Raw genomic sequence first — 26,050 nt, forward strand, 5'->3', positions numbered from 1 at the left:
GTGCTCCGACAGCCCAAGTGGCCTCAATGGCTGGAGCTAGGATGAGCTGAAGCTAGCAGCCAGGAGCTTCTTCAGGTCTCCACATGAGTGCAAGGTCCTAGGGCTTTGGGACATCCTCTACTGCTTTCCCAGGTCACAGGCAGGGAGCTGGATGGGAAGTGGAGCGGCCAGGACATGAGCCAGTGCCCATATGGGATCCCAGCGCTTGCAAGGCAAGAATTAAACCACTGCGCACAAATCTTCTAATCTTCCAAAAGCCCAGCAGAAATGGAAATGCCCTGGTTATTAGCCTTGGAGATGGATTAAAATATCAAATGCTTTTATTTTGACTGCAATAAAATCAACCTGGTGAGGTCACATACAATCTAGTCTTGATTCTTAACTCAGGCTGGAAAGTGTGTGTCCACTGAATAAAAAAGAATGGCTCAATAAATGCAGTTTTTGGTATAGTTCTCTCTTTAATACCTTATGATCATAAGAGTGGGAGAAACTGCAAGGAAATTTAAACAAAAAGACTGAGCATTACCCATATCTGTTATATGTTACCTGAATTTCTAATGACAGACATAGGTTTCTGAACCTTAAAAATCAATAAGCCTTGTGCATATAAACACAGATGTACAGCCAGTGGGGCTGTATTTCTCCTGGGCAAACAAATCCCTTAAAGCTATGCTATGTTCTTCTTCACAACTGATAATAAAATTACTATCTTTTTTTTAAAAAATCTATTTCCTTGCTAATTAATGCCACTAAATTACAGTGCACTGTGTCCTAATATCAGGCCTAAAAGTCAGTTTATTTCCTTATTTCTTGTTGCTCTGAATAGGTTTCTTGAGCTCCTACCATGTGTCAGGGGGAATTCTAGAGATTACAAACATGGTGCTAACCAAGAAGAATCCCTTTTATTCTTGGCATGCAGGAATGGTTCAATGTATGCAAATCAATAATTGTGATATATCACATTAAGATATTGAAAAACAAAAACCATATGATCATCTCAATAGATGCAGATAAGGCATTTGTTAAAATCCAACACCACTTCATGCTAAAAACCCTAAGCAAGATAGGTATAAAAGTAACATTCCACAACACAACCAAAGCAATATATATATATTATATATATTTATATATATATAAAACTCAATGCCAGCATCTTACTAAATGGGGAAAGATTAGAAGCTTTTCCACTAAGATCTGGAACTAGACAAGGGTGTCCACGCTCATCAGTGCTATTCAATATAGTATTATAAGTCCTTACCAGAGCTATTAGGCAAAAAAAAACAAATTAAAGGAATTCAAATCAGAAATGAGGGATTGAAATTATCCGTGTTTGCAGATTATATGATTCTCTACTTAGGAGACTCAAAAGACTCAGTCAAGAGACTACTGGAGCTCATAAGAGACTTTGGCAGGGTAGCAGGATACAAAATTAATGAACACAAATTGATGGCACTAGTATATACAAATAAATCCATGATTGAGAAAAAAATTGTAAGTACAATCTCCTTAAATAGTGGAGAGAAATCTTACATACCTAGAGTTAATCTAACCAAATATGTGGAAGACCTGTATGATGAAAACTATAAAACATTAAAGAAAGAGAAGGACATTAAAAGATGGAGAAACATACCATGTTCCTGAATTGACAGAATCAACATCATCAAATGTCCATATTACTGAAAGTAATATATAGAATCAGCACAATCCCAATCAAAATCCCAACAACATTCTTCTCAGAAACAGAAAAGAAGATACAGAACTTCATCTGCAAACACAAGAGACCAGAATAGTCAAAAGTATCCTGAAGAATAAAAATCAAGCTGGAGGAATCGCAAGTCTGGACTCAAGACATACTACAGAGCAGTGGTCACCAAAATAGTCTGGCACTGGTACAGAAACAGATAAAAAGATCAGTGGAACAGAACAGAAACACCAGAAAAGAGCCCACACATGTATAGTAAACTAATCTTTGACAAGAAAACTGGAAACAATCCAGGGAAAAGTCTAGTTTCTTCAACAAATGCCCTTGGGACAAGAAGATAGCAGCCTGCAGAAGTAAAAATCAAGACCCCCCCCACCTATCACCTTATACTAAAATCAGCTCTAAATGGATCAAGGACTTAAATCTGCACCCAGAAACCATCAAACTGTTAGAGGAAAATACAGGAAACACTTTCCAAGATATAGGAATGCGGAAAGACTTCTTGAAAAAGACACCAAACCACAGATCGTCAAAGCCAAAATAAGCAATCCAGATTACATCAAACTAAAACCTTCTGTACAGAAAAGGAAATGATCATCAAAGAAAGTAATCAATCAACAGAATAGGAGAAAATATTTGCACACTACACAACTGATAGGGGACTAATATCCAGGATTTACAAAGAGCTTCAGAAACTCAATGACAGCAAAACAATCCTGTGAAGAAATAGACAAAGGAAATGAACAGACATTTTTCAAAAGAACAAATTCAAACGGCTAAGAGATATATGAAGAAATACTCAAGCTCCCTGGCTATCAGGAAAATACAAATTAAAAATACATTGAGATTTCACCCAATTCCAGTGAGATTGGCCTACATTTGGAATTCTATCTACTATACTTTCTGGCATGAATGTAGGGGGAAAGGTGCCCTCCTTAGGCTACTACAACCACTATGGAAGTTAGTATGCTAGTGCTATCAGAACTGAAAATTGAAAAAAAAAAAAACTGAAAATTGATCTGCTATATAATTCAGCTGTCCCACTTCTGGGAATATTTCCAAAGAAGTAAAATCTGCATGTGAGAAAATGATCTGTAATCCTATGTTTACATGATCTACAATAATTAAGACATGGAAACAACCCAGATGCCCATCAAAAGAGGGGTGGAGAAAGAAACTGTGGTACATCTACTCTATGGCATACTACTCAGCCACTAAAAAGAATGAAATTCTACCATTTGCAACAAAATGGTCCCAACTAGAGACCATTATGCTCAGTAAAATAAGTCAATCCCAAAAGGACAAATATTATATGTTTTCTCTGACATAAGGCAACCTTCATGTAAAATACAAGATCAATAGGTAAGCATGTATACAAGTATATTTATCTAGATGAGCTCTATAATGTAGATAAGATAACATGAAGTGGAGATACACTGCAGTATGCACCTCTACTTTTGAATAAAAGATGAACTCCCAATGAAACTGTTAACTACATCTTGACAATAGAATCCTGGACTTTCTACCGTTCTCTATACCTACAATGTCAGGTGCGGAATGATAGACTTGTGGCTGTTGTTGAGAAACTAAAATATTGTTACAATATAGAGGGAAACTGTTGGGGGAAGAAAGTGTGGGTAGGTGGGAGGGGAGATCTCTGAGCCTAAGAAACTGTATCATGAAAAAATCAATAATTTACATTTACAAAATAAAGAAGAATCCCTACCATCACTGTGGAGAGAAAGATAGGAAGGTCACACAATTGGGGTCCCAAATCCTGCGAGTGGGAAAGAGGAGGCTTGAATATTTATACTGAATCTTTTATATCAAGATACATAAAGCACATCTGGAACTCTAGAGCAAAAAAACAACCCAGTAGAAGTAGGTGAAAGATTGGAATAGTCACTTAACACTGAAAGGAATCAGGGGCAGTTAAGAAGCATGCAGCGTTCAGAAAGTCCTCAGGTGTCAGAGAAATGCAAATTGAAATAAAAAGACATGTCACTGATCATATAAATGGCAACGAAGATGCACTCCCGTGTGCTCCTAGAAAGTGCAGACATAAAGTCACACATTCCTTCTGGAACAAAACCTGGACAATTCTTACAATACTAAAACATTCACCTCTTTCACGGGGTAGCCATTGCAACCATGGGTGTCTACTCAAAAGAAATGGCAACATGGATTCACATATTTCTGTAGAAAAGCTCTCAGACTCCTTATTTGGCTAAAAGATAGAAACAGCCAAGTGTCCGTTAATAGGAAAACTGATAAAAACAAAAGGAAAGGAAACCCTAAAGTGCAGAACAGTCTTAGACAAGAATAATACTCAGCAATAGAATGGAAGGGCCATCGATAACAGCCAGCATGAATGATAACAAATGAGTAGCATTATGTGAGTCAAAAGAAACTTACAGGAAAAAAAATTTATTATTTACTGTATGATGTCATTTATATCAGTCCCCAAATAGAGAAACTAATCCCCCATGTCAGAGCAGCAGTTGCCTCTGGGGTGATGGCAGTGCCGTCCATCTTGATAAGGGCCTGCACACACAGTGTTTTTACTGCTGGAACTCACTGAATGTACATTTGACATGCGTAGTGATGGCATGTTAACCCCATCACACACAAAAACTTCATAACACATAACAAAGGCCATGGAGAAAGTAAGCAAATAAGAAAGCACACAAGATTTCAGACAGTGGAGTTAACACTGTTCAGTGTATCTGTGCTCACGGAAGAGGACTCTGAACCCAATTCCAGACTGTTACAATCTAAGGTGCTGCTGTCCATCTGTGCACATGGACACTCCCCGAAGTTTCACTTGCCTATGGAGACAATTGCTTCCCTTGCTTGTGGCCGCTTCTTCTCCATATGGCCAGAGTTTCAGAATAAGTTCCAGACTGTTAATCTTCTGTGAGAACCTTGTTATGATCCTGATAACTGCCTTGCCAACAAGATCTTCATTTTCAGAAACAGGCCAGAATTCACCCAGAGGAACCGCTCTAACATAATTAACATTTAACCTCTCAAATTTAGATATTTAATAGTTACATCTTTTAAAATTATTTTCATTGATTTGAAAGACAAAAAGATGATCACACACACATTTTCCACCCACTGATTCACCCTTCAAGTGTCTGTAACAAGCAGGGTTGGTCCAGGCCAAAACAAGGAGCCAGGAGCTCAACCTGTGTCCTCAAAGCAGGTGGCAGGAAACCTTGCACTTTAGCCGCCACCTGCTCCTTCAAAGAAGTGCATTAGCAGGCAGCTGCAATGGCAGTAGAGATAAGACTCAAACTGAGGCACTTCCAATTAGGATTTGGACATCCCGAGTGGCATCTCCACCAGTGTGTCAAACCCCAACTCATTTGCACTATATTTTAATCCTGAGTTTTTGCACAATTTTTGATAAATCCAGTAATGTTTAAATGAACAAAATATTTTCAGATGGCCAGGTACTCAGCTGTTTTCCTTCAGCTGTGCATATTATTTATTTTAAAAGCAAAACTCGATGTTTTGCAAAAGGCAAGCAAATAAAACAGAAGCAGACATTTTAAATGATATTTGAACTGCAAATGGGTGGAGCAGCCAAGAAAAACTTTGCCCTCACTGGAAGTTTTACATTCTCCTAAGGAGCATATGATGTTCCGTTCTTTGGAAATAAAGTGGCTATCGCACAAAGGATTCTCTCAATAGAAAAGCAAACATATGGAACAGGAAAACAGCTCCACCTTCCTCTTTGTAAAGAGTACACAGACCCTCACTAATTTAATAAACTCAGCAGAAACTAGCCCAGAAACCACAACGTTGGTGGCATATTTCTATTCTAGGACCCCAGGGGAAAAAATTGCAAAAAAATTCCTACCTTCTTCCAGGTCACTGTCCCAGAAAAACCTCCCTCCTACATGCACAGAAATAGCATGAGTGTTGATTTCAGAGTTAACACACCTGGATTTAACCTGCTTAACAGTCTACTGGCTCTGTGACCTGGAGTGAATTATTAATGTCTGTGTGACCTGGAGCAAATTATTAATTTAAGCCTCCACTTCCTCATCTATGAAATGGGGATAAGAATGCTCTCTTTACAGGGCTACCGAAAGGATTAAATAAGTTCAGAATCTACATTAAAATAGAAAAGAAATACAAAAGCTTTGTAGGAAGTTGCACACCAGTCCCAAGTGGCATCTAATCCAGCCTGGAGAAATGAGAGTGGCTTGAGATCTAAATCACCCAGGGCTGGGAGGATTCTGAAAGTTCTGGTCCACTGTAAGGCAGGGCTGGAGAGATGGGGTTCATGGTCAAATCTGGCAGTGGACAGGACAGCCCTTTCTGCAGAGGAAGAGCTTTACAAACACGCATGCACGTACACACTCAGCACGGCTATGGTTCTAGGTCAGACTGTTCAAGCTCAACAGAGCAGGCTCCCGCACTGAGTGCACACACACACACACACACACACTTGAAGGCTGCTCCCTCTACCCGATGCTGCCCTTGTTTGCATTGTCTCAGAGTCACCAACGCTTTGTTGCAAGGACAGCACACTGGCCTTTGACTCAGAACAGCCTCACGAGTTCATCCGAGGTCAGGCCTTGTCACCTGGCCTGGGGTTGCGGTGTGTGCCTGCCAGGCCCACCCCTCATTCCTATTGGTAGTGCAGAAAGGGGAGGACCCAAGTGGCTTCTGGAGCTCAGGGTGGGGTACTCCAGGTCTCGGCAGAGAGCCTCAGCCTTGACTTTGATGACCACACACAAAAAAAATACCCTAGGGGAAAGAGTTCAAATGGCTTCACAGTAGGGCAAGGCATCACAGGGCCAAATCCATGCTGCATGTCACAGTACGGGGCGTCATGAAAGGGAAGCTCTGAGGGGAAGAGGAAGCTGGCAGCCTCACAGGTTGAGTTTTGCAATGCTCAAAGGCGGTTTTTGTGTGTAGTTTTCTTTTTGTTTGCTTCATTTTTTTTTTTTTTAGTTTTGCATGCTGCTAATAAAGAATTAGCAGGTGCCTTTAAATTTTCCCTATTCCCTCTTGTTCCCCCGACATAGTGCACAGAAATCTGCTTTACTTCTCTGGTTGCAACTCCATTCTGTCTTGTCTGGACTTAGCCCTCGCTGCTCCTGGCTATTGTTTCCATTGTTCTCTTACAGATGAAGAGTATTCCAAACTGCCCCACTCATCAGTGTACAGTGTGAATATCAGTTGTCAGAAGCAGCAACCTCAGTTATCTATCAGGCCCATAGCAGAATCTCTACTTTCATATGCATCATCTCACATACTATACCAAGTCTGGGAGCTGTGATTCATTTATAGATCCGATAACTACGTGCAGATGTGTCAGGGATACGGTTGACATCGCATACCTCGAACACGCAGGACACACATAAGTTATGTCCAGTTCTTAGTCTTGTACAACAAATCTCATTTTCAACCCCAGATGTATGATTTTTGTGTTAAAATTTCTCACTAAGAATCTTAACATTTATTTACTAGAAAGGCAGAGCAGGAGGGGGGAAGAGAAAGAATGAAAAGAAAAGAGAGAGAGAAGAAGAGAGAGAGGAGGAAAGAGAGATATATCTTCTATCCATTGGTTGACTCTCCAAAAGGCTGCACAGTAAGATGTGGACCAGACCAAAGCCAGGAACCAGAGACTCTATTCTAGTGTCTCACTTGGGTGGTAGGGATCAAAGGACTTGAGTCATCATCTGTTGCCTTCCCAGGCACATCAGCAGGAAGTTGGGTTGGAAGTGAAGCAGCTGGGGCTGGAATTAGGCCTTATAATCTTAGAAGCCAGTATTACAAGCAACCAGCTTAATCTTGCTGTACCACAATGCCACCCTATTCTCACTGAGAATTAAATGAGGTAATATATATTAAAGCAGAGGAAGATGACCCAAGTGCTTGGACCCCTGCCACCCATATGGAAAAACTAGATAGAGTTTCAAGCTCTTGTTTTTGGCTTACCTCAGCCCTGGCTTTGGCCTTTTAGGGAGTAAACTAGCAACTGGGAGATCTCTCTATCTCTCTCTTTATCAATCTGCCTTTCAAATAAAATAATAAACCCTTAATTAAAATACACTGCACACACACACCTCTCTTCCTTTGCTGCTGGCACCTGTGCTGAGCCTACTGTAGCATCTACTCAAGTGTATACCATGCCTCAGGGACAGAATCATGTCCCACACAGGGACAGCACACTGGGCTGGCTGGGCACAAGCCTGAGCCAGTCTAACCTTCATAGCTTGCATAGTTGGATTCCCTTTCTCCATATGAGGAAACTACTATAACACTGCATATAGAAAGACAAACAACAAAATTAGTACTCAAAATCATCAAGATCATCAAAACCAAGAGAAAGTCTGGGAAACTTTACTTCCAGAAAAGGCTAAAGGAAACTTGACAGCCAAATGTGATGTGGGCTGGATTATTAGCAAAAATTAAGGAATTTGAAGAAAGTACAGACTTCAATGAATAACATTGTATCTTCAATTCATTACAAGTGACAATGTACAACATCAAAGTTCTTAATTAGGACAATCCATGTGTAAGTATACATGGAAATTCTTAGTATAATTTTCTCATACTTTCTGTTAATCGGAAACTAAAAAAAAAAACTTAAGAGCAATTTAACTGAACCTTAGCAGTAAGCAATATTTTGAAAAATCCAAGTATTTCCTAGTTACTTTAAGTTTTGCCCAGCTATATTCTTTATCTTTCCTTAACATATTTTTTAAATAATTAATTTCATCATTTTATTTTTTATTTGAGGAATAAAAATGCATGAGGTTATAGGAGAAATCTTGCAGCATATTATGGAGTAAAGCAGAGATGGAAAATAAACACATGGGATATAACACTTAGGAACACATATGTCAAGTGTGGACACAGACACACTATTACAGACATTGTTTAAAAATATTACAAAAGAGGGCCCGGCACAGTGGCCTAGCAGCTAAAGTCCTCACCTTCAACCCGCTGGGATTCCATATGGGCGACGGTTCTAATCCTGGCAGCCCTATTCCCATCCAGCTCCCTGCTTGTGGCCTGGGAAAGCAGTCGAGGACGGCCCAAGGACTTGGGACCCTGCACCCGAGTGGGAGACCCGGAAGAGATTCCTGGTTCCTGGCTTCGGATCAGCGCAGCACCAGCCGTTGAGGTCACTTAGGGTGTGAATCATCGGATGGAAGATCTTCCTCTGTCTCGCCTCCTCTCTGTATATCTGCCTTTGTGATAAAAATAACTAAATCTTTAAAAAACATATATATTCCATATATACATATATATGGAAAGGAGAAGAGGCAGAGAGAAAGATCTTCCCTCTGTTGATTCACTCCCCAATCACTCCCTGAGTGATCTCAACAGCCACAGCTGTGTCAATCCGAAGCCTGAAGCCTGAAGCCTCCTCCAGGTCCCCCACGCTGGTGCAGGGCCCCAAGGCTTTGGGCCGTCCTCCACTGCTTTCTCAAACCACAAGCAGGGAGCTGGATGGGAAGTGGAGCTGCCGGGATTAGAACCGGCGCCCACATGGGATCCTGGCACACTCAAGGCAAGGACTTTGGTTGCTACGCTGCCATGCTAGGCCCCCAAATAAGACTCTAGTTTGAGAGAAAACTAACAAGGCCCAATTGTGTCCTTCCTGGGCCTCGCTGTCCCTCCAAAATGGAGATGAGGATACTTTCATATGTACCCTCTTAATTATCCAAAAAGAGGGATTTGAGCAAATAAAAAGAAAGATCTGAAATTCCATCAATGGGAAAAGTTCAAAAGCACCACATTGTCAGAAACAGGAAAATGGATGAGAAATAGTAAAGGGTTTATTGTAGTGTAAAAGAATAGTTAGAAAAAATAATCTTGGAATTGCATGGGCCAGGGATGGAGAATTACACAGCTGGGTACACAGAACCTCAGGAAAGGAGTTATTACACACACACACACACATGCTTATCCATCATGGCCGCTGGCTCCAAAGCCAGAATCAGTGACTTGGGTGGACATAACTCAAACTTCTACTGAGAAGCAGGTGAAAAGGTAGCAAAGGTGAAGATTCCATTCTACTAGGGGCCGCAATTTCCTAATGTGCTGGACTGGTTTTAAAATATATCCTTATGGGCAAGAGTCCTTTTTATTTTTTTAAATTATTTTTTATATTTGAAAGGCAGAGAAAAGAGAAGAGACAGGGAGGTCTTCTATCTACTGGTTTACTCCCCAAATGGCTGTGACAGCCAGAGCTGGGCCAGCCCAAAGCCAGGATCCACGAGGGTTTTTTTTTCCAGGATCTCCCAAATGGGTGCAGGGATCCCAGGATTTGGGCTATTCTCTACTGTCTTCCCAAGCAATAACAGGTTAAGCCTCTGCCTGAGACTCCCTGCTAATGATCTGGGAAAGCAATGGAAAATGGCCCAAATGCTTGAATCCCTGCCACCCTCACAGGAGATCCAGATGTTCCTGGCTCCTGGCTTCGGACCAGCCCATTTTAGGCAGTGAAACCATCTGGAAAGTGAATCAACAGGTAGAACTCTTTATCTTTCCTTTTCTCTGCAACTCTGTATTTCAAATAAATAAATCAATAGAAGTTTAAAAAAGAGTGGGGCTAGAGGGGCTCAGAGCTGCCTCATCTTTTTCCTGTCATGTGAATTTACAGCAAGAAGGTCACCTTCACCTGAGACAGTATCTGCTAATGTGGTGATCTTGAACTTTTCAGTCTAGAACCATGAGGAGTTCTGTCACTTTTAAGCCACCTGGTGGGAGGTATTTTGACATAGCAGCTTGCATGGAAAAGGACATGGATGCAGCTCAGACCCACCTGATGAGATTTGCATAATCTTCTTGCCTACATGCTGTAACCTCATCTGGCTACACCACCTGCCCCTGCTATGAATAGACACCTCACTTTGCTCGTTGATTGTGTGGGCCTTATTCCTGGGCACAGTCCCCCATGAATGCTACTCCTTGTGCATAGTCTTCCTGGCCGTCAGCTTGAGCCCCTTCACTGATTTCCAGCTCGAATTGTCTTCCAGTTGGCATTGAAACTCATTTTCTAAAACACCCTTAAGCGGGGTGCTTCCCTATTAAAAACTTGCACTGGCTCCCTTTTACCTGAATAAAATCCAACCTCTTAGCTTGGGACTTTTTATTTTATTAAATTTTAAATATGAGGGGTGGACGTACAGAAGACAGTGAGCTCCCCTCTGCTGACTTATTCCTTAAATGTCCACAGCCTGAATTTAAAGAAGGTCTGTCATATGTGTTGCCAACCAGCAGTCATTATCACTTCTTCTTGGGGTCTGCATTAGCAGGAAGCTGGAGTTAGGAGCCAGAGGTGGATGGTAAGAAGGCATTGCAACAACAGGCCCATTCACTGTTGTCCCCAACATCAGGTCAAACCCTGGTCCTGCTGAGCTTAGAATCTGTGACTTTGCACTAGCAGGTCCCCTGGACCTTGTCAACCTCATTTGCTATTCTCAGATATGGAACTTCTGGTCTGGGGAGCAGGTCTATTCATGGTTTTTTTTTTTTTTTAACATAACTAGCTGTGTGCCTTTTTTCCATCAGGTTGTCCTACCTGGAGCTGTCTCTCCAAGTCTTCAGTAACCACACAGGGTCTGATTTTTAACCAGCATCAACTGCACAGGTTCAAACTGCCTTCCTTGATGCCTTTCTCTGAACTACTGTTGGATCCAGTGGCTCTTACCTGGATATTTTAGGCTACACCTTATGTTTTAGATTTGTAGTCATCAATATTATGTTTTGTAGCTCATTGTCAGTGTGTTCCTACAGCTCTGAGTTCCTAACAGGGCTCAGCTAAGAGGAAATGATGTGGATTTCAAGGTTGAATAGTTTGGAGTCCAAATTCTGGCTCCACAGGAACCTTGAACAAATAAAGCCTAATATTTCTCAATCCCATAAAATTGTGGGATTATACTTCTTGCTAATTGCTGCAAGGATTAAAAAGAGGTGACAAGTGAGGAGTGCTTGGACTCTATTAGATGCTCAGCAATATTTCTTGGATGAGTAACAGAAGTTTAAAAAAATATCTGTCAGCTGGCTAATATGTATTATTTTAAACAAACTCTGATCATCCTCAGCACATGTATTTCAGTATCAGTATTCATTAAATAAAGTCACATTTCAACACGTTATCTATGGTGACAGCCACTTGTGTGCTGTGTGCTGAAGTCTCGTTATAAGGAGACCTGATGTGGACAGTTTTCTTACTGATACCACCATAGACACAGCCAAAGGACTCTGATTGTGATGGGAACAGAGTTCTCATTGTTCTGCCATCAGCATTCATGTTCTCCATTCACTCCTTGGTGGCATCCACTTGCTTCCAAGGTAGGCTGAGGCATCTCAAATCTCTATATTCAATATCCAAATTTCTGGTGGCATGATCAAGATGGAATTCATTTTCATATCATCATCTCTTGCTCTTCTCCCCATACTCCTCACTCCTGGCAAGGACCTGGGGCTTTCTCCATAAACGAAGCCAGGAATCATCCTATCGCTGGGCTCCTTCATTTGTAAACAAAAACAAAAACACTTATCCAACAACAAATACTGTGGATTTTATCTAAGAATTACCCTTTAAACCATCCTCCTACTGTTACTTAGCTAATTGGCTCTGGAAACATTCCTAGCAGTCTTCAAATAGTCCCTATCTCTTGTCATCACATCACCTTCCTTCTGCCAGAAAAAAACTCCCTTACTAACAATCCAGCAGTAGGGGTGGCCTCTGGCGTAGCAGTCAACATACTGCTTATGGCTCCTATTAGGGTTCCTGAGTTCAAGTCCCAATATTGTTCCCAATTTCAGCTTCCAGCTAATGTACACCTTAAGGGCTAACTAGGTGGGAAACTTGGATTGAGTTCCCAGCTCTTGGTGCTGGCCTGGCTCAGCCTGCCTGCTGCAGGCATTTGGGTAGTGAACCAGCAGGTAAGAGCGCTCTCCTCTAAATAAATAAACACATACGCAAATAAAGACTTCCAAAAATGCCTAGTAATCTGTGTAGTTTTTAGGGTGGTATTCACAGACTTCACCTTGAGACTGTAACCACACTTGCCACTCTCCAGCCTCTCCTTCTGCCCTCTTGGCAGTTACACAGATCCCATATGGCAGCCCAGAAAAAGCTTTTTTTTTTTCATGCTACAAGCATGTTCCTTGCTTGGAATGTTCTTCCTCTCTCCTTACCTGCTTAATCACTAAGGTGTGGTATAAGCACTGTCATGGGGCTTTGGCTAATCTTCTCACCCACAAACACACTTAGCAACTTCCTCCTCTAACCACACAGTATCCTATTTCTCCAGATTCCATTTTCCAAACTTACCCAATTGCAAAGACTCTCACAGGCTACTTAAAATATATATATATAAATTTCCAGATTCCCGCCCAAGAAATTTTAACTCAACTGGTTTGGAGTGAGGTCCAAAAAACTGTTGTGGTTTGCTTTGTTTGTCTTAAAGTGTCCTGGGGAGATTTTTAATGATTAGGCAAATCTAGGGAATTCTCATAATGTTTAATTATGGATATTCAATGATATGTCCACTTCACCAAATGGGAGTTCTGTAAGGGATACTCTGCTTATATTTGTTTTTGAATCCATGTAACCTGGAATGTTGTAGGGGTTTACAAATGTACTGGATGGATGTTAATTATTCTCTTTCAAAGTAATTTGTTGCACCTAAGATAGTTGGTAAACTGAGTTAGTTATTCAAGTGTCTGTTATGGTCAAAGGTGGAGAGCCAGGAGCAGAGAAGGTCTTAGAAAAATGTGTATGACAAAATGGTAGAACTATAAGAACGGGGGATTTACAGCATTGGGAGTGGCCATGCTTGTTGGTACTGTAAGATGAGTTCAACGATATTAATAAAAATCCCTGCGTGGAAAGACAGATATTCTTGTTCCTCTCACCCCACGCCCCTCAATTGGATGTATATTTCCTGGAAGAAGCAGAATGGTGCACAAGCGAAGAATATAAACAACAAGGTCAGAGCGCCTGTCCGCACCTCCTGACTCTGCCTGCCACATGCCCTGCAACAAATTACTTAATCTCTTGGTTCCTACATTAATAAAAAGATTTTAATAACAGATGCCATCTTACCACAATCTTGTGAGGACTACATGAGTAAATGTACGTAAAAATAGCACAGGACTTGGCTACTAGTTAAGCTATTAATGTTTGCTAGAGTAAGAAAAACAGTTAGTGCTGATGATAATTTAGTTATTACCAATAAAATAACTGCAATAACAATAATTAAGTTCATAGAATCAGTCAAGTATTTAGACAGCTGGTGCTCAGGCTTTGCTCAAGCTTCCCCTGTCATAACACACAGCGTGGGCAGACTCTCATCGGGTGGGCACGTGGTGCAGCACTTAGGATGCCATTTGGAATGCCTGTATTAATTCTTTCAATTTTTTTCTTAAGGCTTACTTATCTTGGAAAGGAAAGGAGAGAGAAAGAGAGAGAGAAAGAGAAAGAGAGAGGGAGAGAGATCTATTTGCTGGTTCACTCCCAATTGATCACTAATGGCCTCAAATCCAACTCTTCTTATTCCAGATTGAGCAATCTTTTGGGATCTTAAGAACTCCATTTATGGCCTGGCACAATAGCTTCAGTGGCTAAATCATCACCATGCACGCACTGGGATCCCATATGGGCACTAGTTCATGTCCCACCCTGCTTGTGGCCTGGGACCCTGGCACTCACTCATGGGAGACCCAAAAGAAGCTCCTAGCTCCTGGCTCTGGCTTCAGATGGGCTCAGTTTCAGCCAGTGCGGCCACTTGGGGAGTGAAAAAACAGACAGAAGATCTTTCTGTCTCCTTCTCTCTGTAAATTTGCCTTTCTAACAAAAATGAATAAATCTTTAAAAAAAAATTCAGTTTAGAAATAAGCCTACACAGGGCAAATAAGTTGTCAGAAGTTATTGTGGCTTCCTTATAAAGATGCCCTTGGACTGACACACAAAACACAATGATTTAAAAAAAAACACACAATGATAAACAAATGCTGCCAAAAGAAGCCAGGTTTTGTTTTTCTAGATAATACAGCCAGGGTTGTAGCGAACATGTGTATTACATTCACATGGCATCCCTATCCTATCTACTTAGACCTGGCTCCTGGAAATTACCTACATCTATCTACCCCAGATCCCTTCCTGGATTGTACTTGACCCATTTTCTTCTCCTTCTGTGTTCATCCAGAGCCTTCATGGAAATCACCCTTGCCTAGCTGGTTTGATCCTTGCTCACCTGCCAGCCCCGTCATAGTTCATTGGTTGGCCTCCTCTGAGGCATCTCCGGTAGCTTGCCATCTCATCTCTCACCACGCCCCTGCTTCACAGTCCACACAGTAGGCAGTCGCTCCAACACTCAAGCTCCCTCTTGCCTAGGCACATGCCAATCCACTTTTGTTTTACTTTCTTGGTGAATAAGTAGTTATAGCCATGTGGTCAAACACTTTCCTGGCCTGCCAGCTTCTTCAACAAATGTACACATCTTCTCTTACACACTATTACACACATTCCTCCTCTAGATAGAGCTTGCTAAATTTTGTCATATCAGTACAGAGTTTGGGTATTTAATTTCACCCTTAAATAATGTTCTGTGGAATTGATATAACTATTTCCTTTTTGATGATAGTTGAATGGCTTCCAAGTTTTTACCATCAAACTCTTTTTACTTGATCAAATTCAGTTCAGCAAACAATGCTGCAAATGGTAATGTTATATTTCATTTCTTGCACAAGAAACAGTTTTGTAGGACTAATTCTTGGATGTGGGATTACTAAATCCATCAAGATAGCCCTTGCAATATTAACAAATATGACCAAATTGCCTTCTACAGAAGATTATATCAATTTATACTCCCATCAGAAATGATGGAGTTCCAAGTTCCCAACAGCATTGGCACAAAGTGGGTTTCTGCCAACTTGATGGAAGAAAAACAGTACTGACATTTCAGCTTATGTAAGTTGGAATTTCTGTTACTATAAGTGATAGCTGGGTTGGTGCTATGGCTCAACAGATTAATCTTTCACCCTGTAGCACCAGCATTCCATATGGGCACCAATTCATATCCTGGCTATTCCACTTCTCATCCAGCTCCCTGCTTATGGTCTAGCAAAGCAGTGGAGGACGGTCCAGAGCCTTGGAACATTGCACCTGTATAGGACACCAGGAAGAGGCTTCTGGATCTTGGCTTTGGATCACCTCAGTTCTGGCCATTGTCGCAAATTTTGGGGAAAGAATCAGTGCATGGAAGATCTTTCTCTCTTTCTTTTAGTAAAGCTGCCTTTCAAATAAAACTAAATAAATCTTTAAAAATGAGTGATACTGCCCATATTTATTAAGTTTTGTGACTATTGTTTTGAGCCCTCATAGTCTTTACTCATTTTTCTATTTCATTATTGGTCTTTTCTTATGATTTACATGAATCCTTTACTAGGTAGACTTCTCATAAGTTCTTTATATTCTTCATGTCAGTGTTGTTTATGATTTTATTCACAAGATTGCTTGTCACATGGTTTTAGTTTTGTTCTAATGTGGTCAAATTTATGAATGCATCTTTTCACTTGGGACCTCAATTGTTCTGGCTGTATTACTGTTCAGATACAGTGGGATTGAATGTGAACACCACTTTGAGCAAGTCAGAAAAATAGAGAGGTTGCTTTAGTTAGTCTTAAAAGGAAGTCCAAAAAAATAAAGAGTGGTTGGGCTATTCCTTGAAAATTTCCATAGTTTTTCAGGCTTTTCCTCTGAAGAAGAGAGGGCATATACTCCCAGTGAAAAGTAGTATATTAACAACCTTATAATCCTGAGATCTGATAAATGTGTTATTATATTAAATCTATTTACATTTCATCATTATATTTTGAAAAATAGTAAAACAAACTCTAACAATGAAAACTTTCATGTACCTAATTTTGACAATAAAAACACACATCAATTTTATATGTAATGTTATGATGAATGAAAATACTATCAGTTATGAATTCCTTGGAAGAAAAATATAGAACAAATGTTCAGTAACTTTTACTTTATACTAAAGCTCCAGGTATAACTGAATAATTAGTAAACATCCCTTTCTCCTTGATCAAACTCAATTCAGTCAGATATGTGATATATTTAATTAGAACATTAGAATAGGGTGGGTCTCAGGACGGGGCGTCTCATGCCTGGATCCCGGACGGCCGCCATGGGCACATGGTGAGCCGTTCTCCCCGGGCCTGCTGGGTTTCGGGGGCCGCTTCCTTCGGGGTGAGTAGACCGAGGGGGGGAGGCCTCCGGGACTGGGCAGGTCCGGGGCCCACCCGCCGCCTTCATGGGGCGGTGAATGGGATTTGGGAGGGGCGCGACCTTGGGCCTGGGTTATTTAAACCTCCAGCAGCCTCCTGGCAGCTGGTGGGTCTCAGGACGGGGCATCTCATGCCTGGATCCCGGACGGCCGCCATGGGCACATGGTGAGCCGTTCTCCCCGGGCGGCCAGTGCGCCATTGGTGCCAGGCTCTGCCTGCTGGCCGCCCGGCCCGGGAGCTCTGGGGATTTGGTTCTTTGAGTTGCTGCTTAATTAGCTCCAGGTTGAACCCATTGTGCTTCTTGGACCTGAAACAGGCAGTAACTCTTCCTTAGCAAAACTTGTAATCACTAATAATGCTGAGCACCAAATACCAGTCATGCAGAAGCTATGGCTTGGGGCTTGTCCTGCACAAGTAGCTCCAACAGCTGGCCAAAGTGTCAACTGGTAATGGAACAGAGTAGATTAGGCACGACTGAGCAAACCTTAGCCCACAAGTAAAACTAGAAACCAGGAGGGAGCAGAGGTCATGCCGAGCTAGGCTCTTGTACCTGCTGGTCTGTGGGAGCCTGGGACACTAAGCCACAGTGTCTAAGGCAGAGTTCGGGACAGGGGAGGGGCTGTGCCAAGCTGAGTCAGAGCATCCATTGGCAGGCATGTGATCTATGGCTGGGAACAGACCCGGTTGGGGAGCAAAGGGGACAACCCTAGCTGGGCTGAGGTTCCCACCAAGAGGCGCGTGGCCTGGAAGGGGGCTGCGTTCTGATCTGGAAACAGTTGTAGTCTCCCTTGGCACAAGTGTGGACTGGGATTGAATGCACCGAACTGGGCCAGACCCCGACTCCCCCTGGTGTTCTGGAGGACCAGGGCAGATGTGGGATGGACTAGGCAGGGTCTCAAACCCCTACTGAGCCATGTGTGAGCCATACGTGGGTATGGGCAAACCATGTCTGGGCTGGAACACCCAACAGCAAGAACCAGATTGGGTTGAAGGCCAGTCAGGAAAAGCCACAGTTCCTGCTATGACAGGAGGTGGACTGAGTAGGGTTGGCTCATGGACCCACTGGTAAGCGTGAAACCTGGCAGTGGGAGAGGTTCTGATGGAGGAGCCTGGGCAACTCCTCTGGCAGGGCACAGACCCAGCAGGTAAACGCAAGAAACATGATAGGAAACAGCCCAGAAAAAGCCACGGAAAACTACCCACTGGCATACAATTGGCAGACGTGGGGGCAAGACCAGGCTGAATCTGTCCACGTCATCCACTGGCAAATCCAGGCACCAGTGTGGGTCGACCCAGGTTCGGTCGCAACAAAGACTAGTGCACATTATGGAATGCCGAGGTGAGGTTGCCTGTACCGGAAGGGACCACAGCGCCCAACCAGCCTGAGAACAAGAAAGGAAGTGGGCAGAGCTGGCAGGGGAATAAGGGAGGGTTCCTTTGCTGGACAGCTACTTCCACAGGAGAGCATGGGCTGGGATGGGGGCAGACCAGACTAGGCAGAGCTACCACACCTGTGCGCCTCATGTGGACTAGATCAGGGAAAGGCCAGGCTGGGCGGATTATTCCTACTGGTGCAAACAAAATTAAAGTGGGCGAGGTTTGTTTGGGCAGCATCAACTGGAATCTGGGAGTGGGAGAGGCCTGGGAGGGAAATAGTGGGCTCATCCCTCTTGGGTTACCACTTCCATGGGAGGACATAAAACTAAGACAGCGGCTGGGGTGGAATGGGATGTGGGACAGACTGGATTACTGCTACACTTACTGGCAAACCAGGGTAGGGGGTGGGCCTGGTTGGGGTTATTGTGGGTCGCTCCAACCTAGGCTACAGCTCCTGCTGGTTTATGTGAGGGCCAAGTATGTGCTGGGCAGAACCAGGCTGGACTGCAACACCCATTGGTTCCAGTGGAAGTCGGGAGTGAAAACAGAACCAACCCAGGAATTGCAACCACCAGCTGATTGGAGCGATGGACGGTGCCAGGCCCTGTACTTGTTAGCACATACAAGAAGTTTCTTTGGAGATCTTCCTAATCTAAATGCTGGACTCAGAACCATAACGAAGAAAAGAGAGAAGACAGAACAGGTCAACCAACCATCTCAGCTATGATGGACTATGTCAATCAGTGGATTTTTCAAAGATCTCATAGTGCTTGGAGTGGCAAGATTGACAGTGATTCATAACTGTGGCAATATCAAGACCACTTGAGCAAGAACCTCAGAGCATGCCCTATATCCAGGACCTGGGGAGGGTGGGAAATTGGGTGGGCTTTTCCCTTAAATACCCCCCTTTGAATATGAAGCTAACAATATGGAAAACATACTAGTATTATCCACTTTCCTGTAGCCCTTGAACCTTCTTACCCTAATTAACTATGTAAAGAATGTCAAAATAAAATTTATTAATAAGAAAAAAAAAAAAAGCTAAGTGCAAAACTCAGAAAAAAAAAAAGAAAGTTAATCAAACTTTCAATAAATATAATTTGTATTGAAAAAAAAAAGAACATTAGAATAAAACCATATATAGAGGAAGACAGAGAATATTATATCTAATAGGTCAATGTAAATCATATAATTTAAAAACATAAAATGTACATAATAGTATTCAATGTATTATTTGAATCATTACTTCTTTTTTGTTTGTTTATTTTGTTTTTTTCATTTTTCATTTTTCTATCACTTCTTTTTGCAAAGGGAGTGCTCTTTTACATATTTGCAATCCTAATCCACATATTCAATAAATTGACTAATTAAAATCCAAAATAAGATATACTAGTTGCATTATATTTTTATATCTGTTTAACTGCATTCCCATCCAGGGAATAGCAGCCTCAATCCATCATGTTGTGTACTTCCTTATTCCTTTTATCAATTTTTTTGAAAAAATATTTATTAAGTATCAGCTTTATGCTTGAAAGTGAGCTAGAGACTTCAGATACAACAGCCAAAGACAGGGACCCAAGACCCACAGTTCCTGAGATCACCTCTGAGCCCCACAATCACATCAAATGTATTTAGCAATTATTATTTTTATTAAAACTGCTGCAATTATATTGAAAATTATAATTATTGAAATGGCTGCAAACATATTGAAAACCTAGTTCGATTTTTCCAAGTGTAATGAATAAAAATACAATATGACCTAAGAAATATTTGGGACATGTTCAGTTCCAAAAATAATCATTGATGTCTGGAATTCAAATGTAACTGTATATGCCACATTTTACCTGGCGTCCTAAGTGTCTACTTCTCAAGCAAGAAGCCCTTTCTTGCATTTATTACCTGCATTGGATATATTCAGCACTGAAGCTATTTCTCTCTACCTCATTGTTTTTGGTACTCCACTGACAAAATTCTGTCATTAGGGATTCTTTCAAAAGAAATGGGATTATCTTCTGGCATGAGTCAGAGGGGATGCTATAAAGGTCTTCATTCCCAATTATAGCTGCATTATGGGAGAGCTGCTCAAGAATCTACACTGTGGGGTGGGCACTGTGGAGAAGCAGGCTAAGTCATCACTGAGAATGCCCACACCCCATATGAGAGGGCCAGTTTGAGCACCATGGCAACAACTGCTGATTCGCTTTCCTGCTGGTTTGCCTGTGAAGTAGTGGATGACAGGCTAAGTACCTGAGTTTCTGTTACCCAAATGTGAGTACTGGGATGGAGCTCCTGGCTCTTGGCTTCAGCCTGGCCCAGCCCAAGCTGTTGTAGCCAAGAGAGCGAAATTGCAAATGGAAGGAATCCTTCCCTCTTTCATTCTGTGTTTCAAACAAAGTCATTAGAAAGAGAGAATCTGTAGTTATACAGTCAGTTCTGAGATTGCAGACTTAATAATTTTCAAAGTAAAGATCATTTTTCCATCAAGATCTAATTTCAGGCTCTGACTACAATTTTTCAGCTTTTGCATGTTACCTTGAAATGAGTTGGATTTTGTTCATTGCCTAGAAAGAGTTTGAAGGTTATATACAAAACCCAGGGCAGAGCTTGTGGGCAGGGCATAAGAAGGATTATATGCAGATACTGGGGCAAAGAGAAGGTAATTTTAGACTCTAGAACAACAGAGTTCAGAAGTTCCTAGATACTGCACCCTCCCTTTCTATCAGCCAGTGAGTAAAGGGATCTCTAGTTTTATTTATTTATTTTTCTGCTTGTTGGAAAACTGCCACTTTCTTCCTGGCTGGCACCGCTCACTGTTTCTGTTGTGGAAAGGGGTGCCTGCAAGAAAAGGACAAAGTTCTACAGAGACCAGCTTGAACATTTAGCTTTTACAAAATGCCTTTTAGAAAGAATTTTTTTAACCTATCTCACATACCATCTCACCCCATCACCTTTGTCCCTAAAAAACAAAACCAAAACTTCTATCCACACTCAAAACCTGTCAAAAACTGCTTCTTTTGCAGAACAGGAAATAGGGTGTGCAACTTGTCTTGTATGGGTTATTTGAACTCTGACAGGGGGAGATGGAGGCCTTCTTGGTGCTCCTCCACCTGAATGTTTCCCAGCAAGCAGCTAGGAGAAATATTGGTTTGGGAGAAATCCATATTTTCTGAAAAACTGTAAAATAGAAGTTTTGAAACCAAAGACACACTAACAAAAAGACAAAGTGCTAAACTCAGCTATAAAATGAAAGTCCCAGCATGGGACCACAAAGGGCTCAGCTGGAGTTCCCACAAATCAGGTGAGCTAATGGGGTCCCCTGAGAAAGCCCTTACTCTAAACACAGAAAATCTGACCCAGTACAAACCTTTATTCCCAGGAGTAGGGATGAGTCAACATGTAGCCTGGTGATCTGGATTTGTGTCCTGTGCCAGCTCTGACAGCCTCACATTTGAATCGTTTCGAGAGATTCGAAAAGAAAGAGAAAGAGATCAAATAATTGCTTCACTGCAGAGCTCAGTCACTCGCAGAGTCATGAAGGAGAAAGTGACAGTGGGGAGTCGGGTACTTGGGCTCAAGGCTTGGCTTAGCCATATGATGACTTGTATGATCTAAAGTGATAAAGTGAGCTTGAAACAGGTCAGAAGTCTGTTGGCTCAGCCAGCAACTGGCAGTTAGTGTGATGACGAGAAAACATAGTAAAAAGTGATAAAAAAATTTTTAAAGATTTTAGTTACTATTTTTATTTGAAAGATTTACAGAGAGAGACAGACACAGAAAGATGCTCCATCCATGATTCATTCCCTAAATGGTCACAACAGCCAGCGTTGAGCCAATCTGAAACTAGGAGCTTCTTCCAGGTCTCCGGGGTTTCCAAGGCTTTGGGTCAAACTCTTCTGCTTTCCCAGGCCACAAGCAGGGGGTTGTATAGCAAAAGGAGAGGCCAGGACAAAAACCGGCACCCATATGGTAGAAGACTAGCCTGCTGAGCCATGGTGTCAGCCCCTTGAAGTGACAACTTTTATTTATTTATTTTTTAAAGATTTATTTTATTTTTGTTGCAAAGTCAGATATACAGAGAGGAGAAAACACAGAGAGGAAGTACTGCCATCCGTTGATTCACTCCCTAAGTGACCACAATGGCCAGTGCTGCGCTGATATAAAGCCAGGAGCCAGGAACCTTCTCTAAATCTCCCATGCAGGTGCAGGTCCCAAGGCCTTGGGCCGTCCTCAACTGCTTTCCCAGGCCACAAGCAGGGAGCTGGATGGGAAGCGGGGCTGCCAGGATTAGAACCAGCACCCATATGGGATCCCGGCACATTCAAGGCGAGGGCTTTAGCCGCTAAACAACCACACCAGGCCCAAAGTGATGAATTTTAAAGATACTCATAGCCTCAGTCTCCCAGTTTGTAAAATGGATGGAATAATGCCACATACCTTACAGCACAGCCATCAATATTTACAGATTCTAACTGCCAGTCAACAGCAGGCTAGGTAAATAAATCATGGTGTCTTTACATAACTGAAACCTACACAGCAATGTAGATGAACAAAGGACAACTATACACAACAATAAGGATGGTTTTCACTAGCAATGCTGAAAGGAAGATTCAAAAGAGCTCAGCTGTGTGACTCCATTTATCTTAAGTCCTCAAGCTAGCAAAGCAAATGAGTGAGGGTGTGCAAAGACAAAGTGGACATCTTGAGATGGCTGCCCGGGCGCTGGAGAAGACACAATGTGATTGGGACCCGACAGGAGCACAGGTGAGTTGCTCCCTGCAGACTTAGGCCCAGCATCAGTAGACTGGCTGGAGAGCCTGAGCAACACGGCCTACCTCTGCAACTGCAACTGGAATGACAGCATGGTCTAAACATGTTATCTAACATGGTTTAATCACATATTCCATTCCACAGACAACTTTCATACCTACAGAAGTGAAACTTCTGTGACAATTGACCAGCCTGGTGAGCCAAAAACCCATTCCCTGAGGGGAAAGACGAGGACAAAAAAAAAAAAAAAGACCCAAAACAAAATGCAAAAATCAAAATAGAACTAATCTGAAGGGCTGGTTTGGGTCTCCATTGATCATGCATTAAAACTCTTATGCGGGCCTGGCGTGATAGCGTAGTGGTTAAGGTCCTCACCTTGCACGTGCTGGAATCCCATATGGGTACTGGTTCTAATCCCACTGGCCCTGCTTCCCATACAGCTCCCTGCTTGTGGCCTGGGAATGCAGTTGAGGACAGCCCAAGGCCTTGGGACCCTGCACCCATGTGGGAGACCGGGAGGAGTCTCCTGGCTTCGGATTGGCTCAGCTCCAGCCGTGGTGGCCGCTTGGGGAGTGAACCATCAGATGGAAGATCTTCCCTATGTCTCTGCTCTCTATATATCTGCCTTTCCAATAAATAAAAATAATAATAATAAATGTTAAAAAAAAACCTTATGCAACTCTTGATCTTCCTGCACTTTGTTAACAACCTGTACTGATACAATTTAATAATAAATGAGAGTCAAAAGGCTGTACCGATTGCACATCACTTCTCTCTCAGAAGGTAGTGGATTCAAGACTGCCATGGTTTGGTGAGGGTCTAAGTATGTTACGTGCTGGAAGTCTGGTCCACAGTGTGCTGATAGGCAGGTGGTGGAAGACAACTTCAAGTCTCCTCCACTATGAATGAAGAATGTTCTCCCTCAGACTAAGTCTTGTCTGGCAGGAGTGGATTAATTTCCTCGAGATCAGGGTGTTACAAAGAGAGCCAGCCTGGTCCTTCCTGACTCTCTTCCTTCTCCCTGCACATCTCTAACACTGATTCCCACCAATGTGATGCTGTCTACTGGCAGGCCTTACCACAGCCAAGCATAAGCTGGCACCACACTCTGGGAGTTCCTGCAGAGTGAGCTAAACAAAACGTTTTTTCTTTATAAAGTACATTTCTAGGCATTTTGTTATGGCAATACAAAACAGACTGCCTCTAAGATGTCTCCTCCGAATTAGTGGGCGCTTAAAACAGCTATTAGTGAGGCTAAGTCTCTGACCATGCATTTTAACCTTCATGAACCCACATGGAAGACAAAATGCTCGAGTTCCAGTGACTGTCATCTTATATCACCATGTAGCAACCCCTCCCACTAATGAAGGCTGATGCCGCGGAATCCTGTTTGGAAACACACAACACACACACACACACACACACACACACTGTAGAACTAATGCTTGACAAATCATTGTGGATTCATGCGGTTCTGGGCCTAATCTGGAATACTCTGCATCTCTCAAAGAGTCTACTGAGAAAGCACAGAAAGCATCCATGTTTCAAACCTTCTTTACACTCTATACGTAGTCACTGGCTGGAAGAGAGAAGTAACAGATGCTCTGTCTTTCTTGGCTTGGCACTACCTCGGGATGTCTGTAGTTGACCCTGTTTTCCTGTAAGCTTCTTCTAAGCCTTCCAGTGGTCCACATGGAGAGTAAGGAGAGGGCAGCTCTGTGTTCGCTCAGTATGTTTCCTAAAATCTACGTGGTGGACAACACTTTCATTTGATGAACATGGCTTGATATGGATCATAGGAATTTACCATTTCATGATTGTTTCTGGTGATATTTTCTCTTTTTTTGAAATCTATTTTTATAGAGATCATAACTTTTCTCTAATACAAATCATGTATATGATTATCAAATATAAAGTTTCCATCTTAAGGAAACTTCTTACGTCTGAGCTGCGTGGATTCCGTGTGCTTCCCTCCAAGTTGTCCCTCTGCTTACAGGAGTGCAGGAGGAGAGAAGGGTGTTCTCTAGAACAGGTGTTCTCACCTGTTCTCTAGACTGCAGGGTCCAGCTACCCGAGAAACGTTAAACAGTGAGTCTATTTTGGACATCATTACCAAAGTGGAAACTTGGATCAGTGAGTCAGTTTCTCCTTTATTTCTTTTTCCCTCTCCTCCTCCACTCCTTTTCCTTACCCTCCACATCTGTCTTTCACCCTTCCCTTTCTCTCCTTTCCTGCTTTTTTTCTTGTTTTCATTTTTAAATGAACAGGGCATTGGTTAATGTTGGATAGAAATGTAAATCTGAATTTCATTGAATGAGTAAAATAAAATATGTGAAAAGCATGGATGACATTTATACTTCTCAAAATTAAACTGATTTTTTTTCTATTATTGACAAAGATTTCATGGTCTCTGTGTTGATAATTCCAGATTGAATCAGAACACACACATTAAGCATAACAAATATTCACTCAAATTAACTGAGAACACAAACCGTTGAGGATAGTTTCATGACAATTCATTCAGTGCGGCCGAATGACGGGGTGTGTGAGTTGTCATATTATTTGTCAGTAACAGTAGAGCCGACCTACCTCACTGGGGGCACTAAAAAATCCAAGAGCTTACTGACTGGGAATTCTTTTTGAAAGAATTATCTGAGACTCCTGAAGTTAGAAGCAACAACTATAAAATATATATATTTACTGTTATTTGAAGTGTAGACAAGAGACAGGAATCTACCACAGTGATTCTACAGTGGCCTGGGACTGGGCCAGGTAAAAGCCAGGAGCCCAGGACTCTATTTGGGGCCTCCTTTTGGATGGCTGGGACCTAGGTACTCGAACCATCATTGCTAGGGTATGCATTAGCAGGAAGTTGGGATCTGAAACAAAGCCAGGACTCAACTTGGGCACTCAAAT

General features: G+C 42.1%; 1 protein-coding gene across 1 annotated transcript in view; it reads right to left on the bottom strand.

Moving 5' to 3' along the window:
• The window catches only part of PAPSS2 (3'-phosphoadenosine 5'-phosphosulfate synthase 2), a 118,768-nt gene that overhangs the window by 24,998 nt on the left and 67,720 nt on the right, over positions 1-26,050 (bottom strand). The window lies entirely within an intron of this gene.

This window comes from Ochotona curzoniae, unplaced genomic scaffold (assembly GCF_017591425.1).
Source record: "Ochotona curzoniae isolate NIBS_2020 unplaced genomic scaffold, NIBS_Ocur_1.0 contig_2692, whole genome shotgun sequence".
Lineage (NCBI taxonomy): Eukaryota > Metazoa > Chordata > Mammalia > Lagomorpha > Ochotonidae > Ochotona > Ochotona curzoniae.